The sequence below is a fragment of the Anabrus simplex genome, chromosome 2 (assembly GCF_040414725.1).
Source record: "Anabrus simplex isolate iqAnaSimp1 chromosome 2, ASM4041472v1, whole genome shotgun sequence".
In the NCBI taxonomy this organism is placed as follows: Eukaryota; Metazoa; Arthropoda; class Insecta; order Orthoptera; family Tettigoniidae; genus Anabrus; species Anabrus simplex.
The window spans coordinates 1182442575-1182454800 of NC_090266.1; the positions used below are offsets into that span (position 1 = coordinate 1182442575).

The 12226-nt window shown below is 41.8% G+C and overlaps 1 protein-coding gene across 1 annotated transcript in view; it reads right to left on the reverse strand.

The window, feature by feature from the left end:
- The window catches only part of LOC136863826 (chromatin-remodeling ATPase INO80), a 396793-nt gene that overhangs the window by 215743 nt on the left and 168824 nt on the right, over positions 1-12226 (reverse strand). The gene's annotated exons all lie outside the window — the stretch shown is intronic.

Below are 12226 nucleotides of genomic sequence, written 5' to 3' on the forward strand. Positions count from 1 at the left end.
GAAAGAAGAGCTAGATGATCAATTAAAAACTGAAATGTCAGCATAAAATCAAAAGTTACAATGAAATTGACAGATGTTAATGCATCTTGTTAAAGCAGTTTGCTTTTTGGGAAAGAAGGGGCTATGATGAGTCTGATTCCTCTATAATGTCGTAGGTACGACATCGTAATTGGTGTAAAATCTTCAATTATTATGTTTAATATATTTTAATTATAGTTTATATAAGGCTAAATTATCTTTTATTAAATGTTAAATATGATTAATATACGATTTCCCTGTAAATATGTAGTATAAAATTGTATAACCTCAAATACGTATTATTTAACCTCAAAATCTAGAGAGTCGAAAGCAGTAGAAAATTCCATAATGTTCGTATGTTAGACTTATTGTACTATCATTTGGTATATATGAAGGGTTCTGGAAACTTACTGTAAAGTTTTATTATCCCGATACACGTAGAGACATTACGAATGTTGTAGATATTTCCATGTACATTTTTAAATATTGAAGGAATGTTCGAGTACCCATTCGACTAGCTGGTCGATCAATGTTTTGAGTGTGTTCCCTTAGAGTGTTGTAAGAACTCTTCCAGAAGTCGATCATTCTAGATGGTTGATCGAGTAGTATAAATATCGAGCTGTCAGTCAGTGAAGGCAGTTCTTAGTTCTAAGTTCGCAGTTCTTAGTTCTTGGGACTCAGGCAAGTGATGGACTGGGAGTGACTGTTGGGCTCCGAGGTGGAGTCAGAGTATCGGACTCGAGTGAGTGAGGTGGGGAATTCACGAGAGTGCGCGAGTCAGTAGATATCTGTACTGGTCAGAATCAACTTCAGGGTACTCCGCTATTGGTGTACATAGTGTCGTTTGTGACTGTGTATAATTGTGTGTTGTGACGTACAGTGTAAATAAACTAATTTATATAAGGAAGTGAATGTGTTCTCGTGTGATATTTATTTACGTGAAATAAAATCGCAACGTAGAACGATAAATTGGCGACCGTGGAAAGGACACTTCAAAACTTCAGCAATGAAGATCGAGCAAATGAGCTTGGTGATGTTACGGAAAGTGCTGACATCCCGAGGTTTACCGACGGCTGGAAGAAAAGCGAACTAACAAGTGATGCTGCAGCAGGATTTGATAGACAACGGAGAGGACCCAGACAATTTCAACTTCGAAGTCACCTCGGAGGAAGAAACCAACGACCGGGTATGCAGTACGTTCGCACAACTAACTGCTTTGATTCAGGCCCAGTCCGAAAAACTCGGGTGGAAAATCAAGGCCCAGTCTGAAAATCTCGGGCGGAAAATCGAGGCCCAGTCTCAAGGAATAAAGGACCAAATCAAGTCGTTGGACAACGAAGTACGAGCCTCTGTGGAGTCCGTAGTTCAAGGCCCAGCAGAAACAGCGAGTGCGCTGTGTGAAAGTACGACAGTTCCGGAGACACAGGTGGTGCCTGCAAGCAGTAATGGCGGCTCAGGCGTCGTGAAGATGACAACTCCACAGGACGACGGGATAATTGCAGCGATGGTGGAGTCCGTAGTTCAAGGCCCAGCGGAAACAGCAAGTGCGCTGTGTGAAAACACGACAGCTCTGGAGACACGGGTGAAGCCTGCAAGCGGTGATGGTGGCTCCGGCATCGTGAAGATGGCAACTCCACAGGACGACGGGATAAATGCAGCGATGGTGGAGTCCGTAGTTCAAGGCCCAGCAGAAACAGTAAGTGCGCTGTGTGAAAACACAACAGCTGTGGAGACACGGGTGAAGCCTGCAAGCAGTGATGGCGGCTCCAGCATCGTGAAGATGGCAACTCAACGGGACGATGGGATCATTGTGGCGACAGCAACCGACAAACGAGGGTGCCACCTAACTACGACACTAGTCCTGGCACGAAATCATATGCCGGGAGGAACGTTGAATTCAGCACCCCGGAAAAAGAGGAGACTCAACAAGACCAAGATCACGACGTGCAAGCCTCTCCCGTGCATCACACCGGTGGACTACGAAGACGTGTACGTCCTGGCAGAACATAAAGGCACGACCAAGGGGAAAGTCAGTGGAGTGTCGACTGCCACCCGAGGACCTAAGGATCATTGCTAGGAGAACAGGGACACCAACAGCCGGACCCAGCGGATCCCCAATGGGAAGGTGGTTGCCATCGATTGAACTATCTAGCTGCCAACGAGAAGACATTGCGATTGAGGTGGCCTAAGTGTAACTGAATAGTGAGGACTAAGAAGGATGTAGAAAAAGATATAAAGACACCTAGATATAATTTAAGGCCTAGAGTAAGGAATGTACAGGGTAGATATTGAAGGTTTTAGGGGGGATAATTGTCATAGGTATGACATCGTAATTGGTGTAAAATCTTCAACTATTATGTTTAATATATTTTAATTATAGTTTATATAAGGCTGAATTATCTTTTATTAAATGTTAAATATGATTAATATATGATTTGCCTGTAAATACCGTATTTCACGGCATAATCGTCGCCACCGCGTAATCGTCGCATCCTTTATTTTCAATACAAAAATCGGACTTTAAACCTTTAATTACATAATCGTCGCACGTCCAAATTTTGTTCACTAATCTGGTTAAAAGGTAAATGGAACTGCAACGTAAGTTGCATATAAATGCGCAATTTAAATACGTGTATGGTTTATGGGCAATTTGGCAACACAGTCTCGTTTGCGACATGTTGCACAACGTATAAATAAATAATACCGGTACATGTACGACGCATGGCTTACCGGTAGGCAGTTTGACAACGTGGTCGCGAGACAGTGTACTATTTATTCACCACCTACATATTATGAGTTCCCATTTGAAATACGTAAGGCTGTAAGTCATCGCTTATCGGCAACGTCGCCAGGAAATACCGGGTACGTAGGTTGAGTGGACCTCGAACCAGCCCTCAGATACAGGTAAAATTCCCTGACCCGGCCGTGAATTGAACCCGAGGCCTCCGTGTAAGAGGCAAGCACGCTATCCCTACACCATGGGGCCGGCTCCTGTGTTATTGCGCACGAAGTGAAATCCAAGACGATAATGCAGATTTCCACGGAATTATTCAGCTCACGGTCAGCCGAATTATTTACGATGTCTCAGTTGTCATCGCTAGACTCTTAGGGTACGAACATACCGAAGATGCATCGCAGCACGCGGTCGCGGTTTACATCGCGGTCGATGCCTCGATGTCACCTCCTGGTAACACAAACACACAGTCTTAAATGGAACAGTTCAAGTCAAAGATGCTTGCTTCCATTCACCATCGCGATTTACCAGGAGGTCTAGCGCGATGACAAGAAAGTTTTGTGTTTCCATCGCTGTAGAACGGGAGGCATCGATGTAGCTTGCTCCTGATTGGCTTGTCCTGATTGAGATCACGTGATATATCCCCCCGTTCTACTGTGCCCTTGATATGGGTGTCCACAGAGCCCACGTGTGTATTCGTGTGGTAGTTATTGTACTTCACAGTATCAATTTTCGATTCCACATTGTTGTATATGTGTTGGAACGTCTCAAGGGACATTCTCATGTATGAATGGAATCTGTCCGGGTGATGTTTCACTTCTTCAGCGCCTGTCTTCTTTGATTTATAGGATGAGCATTCCACTGGCGGGCTGACTAATTTGAAAGTAGCCACCATCGTGTGCTTATGCACAATGAATCACTATCTCCACTGTCAGTTGAATATATACTCTATACTTGTAAAAGCTCAGTAGTAGAGGATAAATTATCTTTAACTTGAACGCGGAGATCTAAACATTACGTGCACTCACTGTAAAAACATCTCAGAACACTGAAAGGTAAACCTCCCCGGTATGTTCACCCTCCATCGACCGCGACGTTAAACGCGACCGCGACGTAAACCTCGACCGCGACCGCGAGCTGCGATGCATCTTCGGTATGTTCGTACCCTTATCTTACTACGTCATAAGTGCCCGGGCATGGGATGAAAACTTTTATCCAAGCAGTCAAGATAATTATTATCCAATGCTATTAAAGTTTTATTTTATAAACTCGTCAGTAATGTAATGTAAAATCATCAATAACTGGGAAGAAATATTAACCTAATTACCGTATGTTTAAAAGAAATTGAAAAAAATGAATGTTTTTTACCGACGTCTCGGAATACAGTCAACTATACAGTAGATCTACACCGCGCTAGCTAGAGCTCCGGTTTGCGAGCTTTGCGCAAGCGCAGTAGTGTGTCGCAACCAACGAGCTAAACTGATAAATTGCTGCATGCTTCCTTGCTGCCTAACAGTATTGGCTGCTCTGGAATGGACAGATCACAGATGCATTTATTTGTTTCAGATTTACGTGATTACTGTAGACATGTGTGCGTGAGAATTTAAGTTTTTAATTTGTGTTTGGGGTGTTTGCAGAAATAATTTGTTTTAATAGTGAACAATTACGGAAAGTCATTTATATCGCAAAACATTAACGTGTGAAGCATTTATAAGCGATTATGGGTAAATATAGAAACTATTCTGCGGGCTTCAAGCTAAGCGTAATTGCCTTCGCTGAACAGCACGGGAACAGAGCTGGAGAAAGAAAGTTTTTAGTGAGTGAAAAGTTGGTGCGTGACTGGCGGAAAGTAAAAAACAAGCTAAAAAGCACAAACCCTTCTAGACGCGCGTTTAGAGGTCCTAAAACAGGGAAGTTTCCTATAATTGACGAAGAAGTGTTTAGGTACGTCAGTGAAATACGTAACAATGGCTGCAGTGTATCATATGAAATGTTACAAATTAAGGGACAGGAGGTAGCGCACAAACACAACATACCGGAAACTCAGTTTAAGGCGAGTCGTGGCTGGATTAAAAGGTTCATGCGACGACACAATCTGTCAGTGCGAAGGAGAACAACACTAAGCCAAAAGTTGCCTGCTGATTACACGGACAAGATTGTAAATTTTCACCGATTTGTCATACGTTTGCGCAAGGAAACATCGTACTTGCTTTCTCAAATCGGTAATGCCGATCAGACTCCAATCTTTTTTGATATGCCTCGCAACAGCACTATTGCGCTAAAAGGATCACGGAGTGTATTAATGAAAACCAGCGGTAGTGAGAAGTTGCGATGCACGGCAATGCTAGCCATTACAGCTGACGGGAGAAAGTTGCCGCCTTACATCATTTTCAAGAGGAAAACGATGCCTAAGAATATACAGTTTCCCCGTGGAATTCATGTACGAGTGCAACCAAAGGGTTGGATGGACGTAGAACTCATGCTGGACTTGGTTAAAACTGTGTGGAATAGAAGACCAGGTGCACTACTAAAACAACCAGCTCTGCTTGTTTTAGATAGTTTCCGAGGTCACCTCGTGAACGAAATGAAGCAAATTCTCACTACAAATAAGACACGACAGATAGTCATTCCTGGTGGCCTAACATCTGCTTTGCAGCCACTAGACGTATGTGTTAAACCCTTTAAAGACCACTTACGTCGATTTTACGAGTGGATGATGAGCGGTGATCAGCAATTGACGCCCGCCGGAAATATCAGGCGTCCACCCATGGCCTTGTTATGCTCGTGGGTGAAGAAGAGTTGGGATCTTATACCACCTGAACTAGTCTCCAAGAGCTTCAAAAGGACTGGGATTTCGAATGCACTAGACGGTTCCGAAGATGACGCAGTGTGGCAGGGAGACGAAGAATCTGATACTGGTATTAACAGAGGCGAGGACGGCGCATCATATAGCGAAACCTGCGATAGCGACACCGAAGATTTGGAATAAATTGCGTACCGGTAAGTCCGCATTTCACAACAAAGCGATAATTTTTTGCAAGTGTAATATTTTAACTTTAATACTCAAATTAATGACAATTAACTTAATACGTTAATTTTTATTTTCAGGTTGGAAAAACGTTCGCCGAATTGTTGCGAAAAATTATGAATTTTGTTTTAGACTATTTTAATTATTTTGATGTATAAACGCGAGTATTACGTGCATCTTTAATTTGTATCAAATACAATTTAGTTATAAATACATTTTTTGAGTAATACAAATACTGGTATTAAATATTCATCGTATAATGGTCGCACCCTACAATTTTTTCGAAAATTTTTGTATAAAAAGTGCGACGATTATGCCGTGAAATACGGTATGTAGTATAAAATTGTATAACCTCAAATACATATTGTTTAACCTCAAAAACTAGAGAGTCAAAAGCGGTAGAAAATTCCATAATGTTCTTATGTTAGACTTACTGCACTATAATTTGGTATACAGTAGAACCTCGATTATACGTTCCCGGGAGCTACGTTTTCCTGTATTATCTGTTCAAATTACCTAGTCCCGCAAGCATCCTAATTAAATCACGTTGTAAAAATCCTGCATTATCCGTTTCTCGAAGAAACGATTTCCCGTATCAACCGTTCACAAATTTCAGTCCCGTCAACGCTAAATCCTCGATCACGCGTTTTTCAAGAAACTGTATCTCACGAAAGAACGGCAACGCATAGTCTACTTGCAGATCGTGGTGTTAACGTCTAGTCATTGCGGTAACTTGGGGAAGCGGAAAAGAGACCGGCAGTGAACTTGCATTAGGGACCATCTTAGCATCGCATTCGGGTGGTATTGTTTAGAGAATCGAAATCACAAAGCAGAGTATCCACAACAATTGAAAGAAGACAGAGCGCATTTCGACAGCTCTACTTGAAGACGGAACGAGTTTTGTCAAATGTTCATACTTGCAAAGCGTCTACATTATGTCCATGGTTAGATATTTACTTTTTTTTTCCCCCCCGAGTGTATCGCCGAACAGGTTTTCGGCATTTCCCTCAAGTGAACGTATAGTCACTGAGCTTTCAGGCAGGAATCTAAACAGCTCCTTCTTAAGTAACACAAATTTAGTATTTTAATATTATCGCTTACGATTACGTTATCGAGACCAGAACAGATGTTGCACCTTTTTACATACATAAAGCCATGGGAGGTTTTGGGATTGCCTATTACTGTTTTGGTCCTAATGTAAGACTAGGAATTTCACGTTATTGTGTTAAAATGTTAAAAACCTTTGTATCATTTCGCACTCGTACCGACTTGGACAGCGAGCGCGTTTTCTAGCTGAGGTCAAGGTCGCGAATAACCGTAAATTCGGAAGTTTTGATGATACTTTTTCTCTTTCCAATTTAATCGTGATTGGTGACGGACATAATTGAATATAATGCATCCGAAAACTTGAGAATCGATACTTACATTCGAAACAATATTCTCGAGTTCAACATAACCTTTAAAAGTCGATGTAGGCCGTAGGCCTAATTTGCGTGGTACAAGATTTCCACAAACTGACTACAAACAGTATACCGGTGACCAAATTACAATGCAAGATTTAAAGAAAAAGGAATTTCGCCATCATGTTGGGCGCTTTTGTATCCAATGTGCTTTATTTTATTAGATTAGAGAATTAAAAACTACTTGTGGTGGATTGTTTGGCTTGATGTTTTTAGGTTTTTCGAACAGTTTGCCCGATCAAAGTTGCTGAACTGAAAGAAGTTTTCAGAGGAAACCAACGAAGTTTCCCCGGTAAAACTGAATGTAAAGTTTCGAGACTTTTAAGTCGCGTACCGGCAATTAATGTTTGAAGCCGGCCCCACGGTCGAACTCGCCTGCCTTTCACCCGGAGGACCCAGGTTCGATTCCCGACCAGGTCAGGCATTTTTACCTGGATATGAGGGCTGGTTCCAGGTTCACTCATTCTACGATTACCTTTAATTGAGGCGCTATTTAATGGTGAGATGGCGATCCCGGTCTAGAGAGCCAGGAATAACGGCCGAGAGGATTCGTCACACTGACCTGCGTCACCTCGTAATCTGCAGGCGTTCGGACCGAGCAGTGGTCGCTTGGTAGTGGAAAGCCCATTGGGGCTGTCGTTTGGTTTGGTCTAGGGGTGTTTGTATGATTTTAAGTATACATATTTCTTTTTTATGATGTTTAGCCAAATTGTTCATCGTTCATTAATTCCCAGATTTTCCGTTTTCCCGTGTAGTACTTTTTTTCGGTGGTCCCTCCAAAAACGGAGAATCGAGGTTCCACTGTATATGAAGGGTTCTGGAAACTTAATGTAAAGTTTTATTATCCAGATACACGTAGAAACATTACGAATGTTGTACATTTTTAAATATTGAAGGAATGTTCGAGTACCCATTCGACTTCGATGTTTCAAGTTGTTCCCTTAGTGTTGTAAGAATTCTTCCAGAAGTCGATGATGCTAGATGGTTGATCGCGTAGAATAAATATCGAGCTGTCAGTCAGTGAAGGCAGTTCTTAGTTCTAAGTTCGCAGTTCTTAGTTCTTGGGACTCAGGCAAGTGATGGACTGGGAGTGACTGTTGGGCTCCGAGGTGGAGTCAGAGTATAGGACTCGAGTGAGTGAGGCGGGGAATTCAAGAGAGTGCGCGAGTCAGTTGATATCTGTACTGGTCAGAATCAACTTCAGGGTACTCCGCTATTGAGTGTTGTATATAGTGTTGTTTGTGACTGTGTATAATTGTGTGTTGTGACGTGCAGTGTAAATAAAGTAATTCATATAAGGAAGTGAACGTGTTCTCATGCGATATTTATTTAAAATAAAATCGCATAGTAGAATGATAATAAATGAGGCCAATTACCTTGAAGTACTGAAATACACTGCACAGTAGGATCCCCTGTTGGAACACCACCTAAGACATGGCAACAGTATTTACGGGATATTATAGCAGAATCTAGAATGAAATTATTGAGGCAGTCTCTTCTTCACTGTTAGAAATAAAAAAAAAATGAAATTAGAATTTCACATTTTGTCTCTGGTCTCACTGACAAAAACTACTGCTGTATCAAATAACACTGTTTTCAATCATACTTGGGTATGTATAAGATGGACAAATTTAGGAAGATTTACTGGGTTCTGTGATATCAGCAATAACAGTCAGGCTTTAGCCATACCAGAACATATCAGACAAATTTTCTGAAATGGAGTGTGGGAATGAACTAGTTACACTAGCTGATGATGTAGCAGTTAACTTTGCAGGGTAACAATGTGCTGACACAAAGTGTGAATAGCATTCAAGAGTGCAAGATAATTTTTAGTATGTTAGGCAGACTTGCTACCTTCTATTACAGATCGCCACAGAGAGCATAATTTCTGGACAAGTTTTTGAAATGCAGGCATCCTGGAGTTTCTCGTATTAGATGGAATTATTCCTTAAGCTTGTCAATTACATTTTTGGGAACAGAGAGCAACTGTGCAATGTGTTTAACGTAATGTTAGAAAATGCTGACAAAATTATGCAAGATACTCCGGCTCCAGTAAACAGATTCTTTCAAGAGTGGAAGATTTTAAATATTACTTTTTTTCTGAGAATATATAACAAGATACACTATGTAATCAAAAGTATTCATACACCCGCAAAAACATACATTATTCATCTTAGGTGCATTGTGCTGCCACCTACTGCCAGGCACTCCATAGCAGCAACCTCAGTAGTCATTCAACATCGTGAGAGAGCAGAATGGAGCGCTCCGCGGAACACACGGACTTCGAACGTGGTCAGGTGATTGGGTGTCACTTGTGTAAGGAGTCTATATGCGAGATTTCCACACTCCTAAACATCCCTAGGTCCACTGTTTCTGAGGTGATAGTGAAGTGGAAACGTGAAGGGACACGCACAGCACAAAAGCGTTCAGACCAACCTCGTCTGTTGACTGACAGAGACCGCCGACAGTTGAAGAGGGTCGTCGAGTGTAATAGGCAGGCATCTATCCAGACCATCATACAGGAATTCCAAACTGCATCAAGATCCACTCCAAGTACTATGACAGTTCGGCGGGAGGCGAGAAAACTTGGATTTCATGGTCGAGCGGCTGCCCATAAGCCACACATCACGCATGTCGATGCCAAATGACGCCTCGCTTGGTGTAAGGAGTGTAAACATTGGACGACTGAACAGTGGAAAAACGTTATGTGGAGTGACGAATCACTTGTCACAATGTGGCGATCCGATGGCAGGGTGTGGGTATGGTGAATGCCCAGTGAATGTTATCTGCCAGTGTGTGTAGTGCCAACAGTAAAATTCAGAGGCGGTGGTGTTACGGTGTGGTCGTGCTTTTCATGGAGGGGGCTTGCACCCCTTGTTGTTTTGCATGGCACGATCACCGCACAGGACTACACTGATGTAGTAAGCATCTTCTTGCTTCCCACTGTTGAAAAGCACTTCGGGGATGGCAATTGCATCTTTCAACACGATCGAGCACCTGTTCATAATGCACAGCATGTAGCAGAGTGGTTACACGACAATAACATCCCTGTAATGGACTGGCCTGCACAGAGTCCCGACCTGAATCCTATAGAACACCTTTGGGATGTTTTGGAACGCCAACTTCATACCAGGCCTCACCGACCGACATCGCTACCTCTCCTCAGTGCAGCGCTCTGTGAAGAATGGGCTGCCATTCCCCAAGCAACCTTCCAGCACCTGATTGAATGTATGCCTGCAAGAGTGGAAGCTGTCATCAAGGCTAAGGGTGGGCCAACACCATACTGAATTCCAGCATTACCGATGGAGGGCGCCACGAACTTGTGCATCATGTTCAGGCTGGTGTCCGGATACTTTTGATCACATAGTGTATTCTTTCACACAGATGAACTCTTTAACATTCTTCAGACCCCAGTCACACAACATCTCGTACTGTTGAGAGAAGATTCAGGGATGTCTGAAAGCCATTATGAGCTATCGATACAAGTTATGAAGAAACACGTGCAGAAACTGTTTTATAAGTTCGCAAAGCAAGGAAAGTAAAAAGTATAAATAACTGTAAAATTTATTTCAAGAATTTCAAAAATACAAAAAGTCATCTTCATACCAGTTTCCATAGTTACGGAGAGATGGGTTTTGTAGAGATCACTGTAAATGAAAAGTTTCCTGAGTACCAAAATTCAACTCCAAGAACCTCTTAAGCAATGTGATCTGTATGAGAAATATTATGATCTGTTTCAAGAAAGAACTACAGTAACTGTACACTTTATAGCAGAGAAGAGGTCCAAAACAAGACTCCTTAAGAAATGCTGAAGCTATTCAGATCAATGTTTAGGGAAAGTTTCCCCAAGACGGCAGTTCTTGTTGACCTGGTATGTGCCATTCTGATCACAACTGTGACTGTGGAGAGATCAGTTTTAATACTTGAAAGCATGAAGACATATGCCCAAAATACAACTGGGGAATAGACACTCTCAAACATAGCAATGATCTCCATCAAATCTCATCTTTTGGAGGTAGTGAAAAGTGGAAGTGTATTCTTCCAATGTGATTTCCACGTTTGCAGCTGTATGGAATTCCACTTCTACAAAATATTAGTTCTGTCATTACATTATTCATTTCTGTTTTCACTAAACATATGTGTTGTAATCATGCTTAATATGATGGTTTAAAATGCAATGTATCAGATTTGTGAACAAAACTTATCAGTAAAGAGCAATATTTTGCTGCATAAAAGTCTACAGTTAATAATGTAAGGTTATAATGGTTTACATGAAGTGTTTTAGGGTAGCTGTTATAATCATGTTGGTAGTCCAAGAAAATGAGCACAACTGAAAACCACAGAAAGTACACGAGGTAGCTTTAAGCTGACGTCATGGAACAATCCTCGTCACAATTCTAAACTCTCTTGCTTCAGACAGAATGCAGTAATATAGGATTTTTATGAAAAGCATCTTACATTTTCTACCATTTTTGTTTATGCACGAAACTGGGACATACAGTATAAGTATGTAACTTGTAAAAGCTAGCAGTATTTTTGAGCGACAGAAAAAAAGTCCATTAGACATTCCATGTTGTGTGATGTCAGCATGTAAGAGATCTCCGGTGACACATTTGGCACTTACCCGGAAAAAGAAAGAAAAAAGAACTACAACTCAGCCATACATGCCCAAGAGAGATTCGGTTTACTCTGCCATCTAATAAGCCTAGACCGAGCTCGATAGCTGCAGTCGCTTAAGTGCGGCCAATGTCCAGTATTCAGGAGATAATGGGTTCGTACCCCACTGTCGGCAGCCCTGAAGATGGCTTTCCATGGTTTCCCATTTACACACCAGGAAAATGCTTTAACTGTACCTTACTTAAGGCCACGGCTGCTTCCTTCCCATTCCTAGTCCTTTCCTGTCTTATCGTCGCTATAAGACCTATCTGTGTCGGTGTGACGTAAAGCACCTTGCGAAAAAAAAGAAAAAAAAAAAAAGAAAGCAGG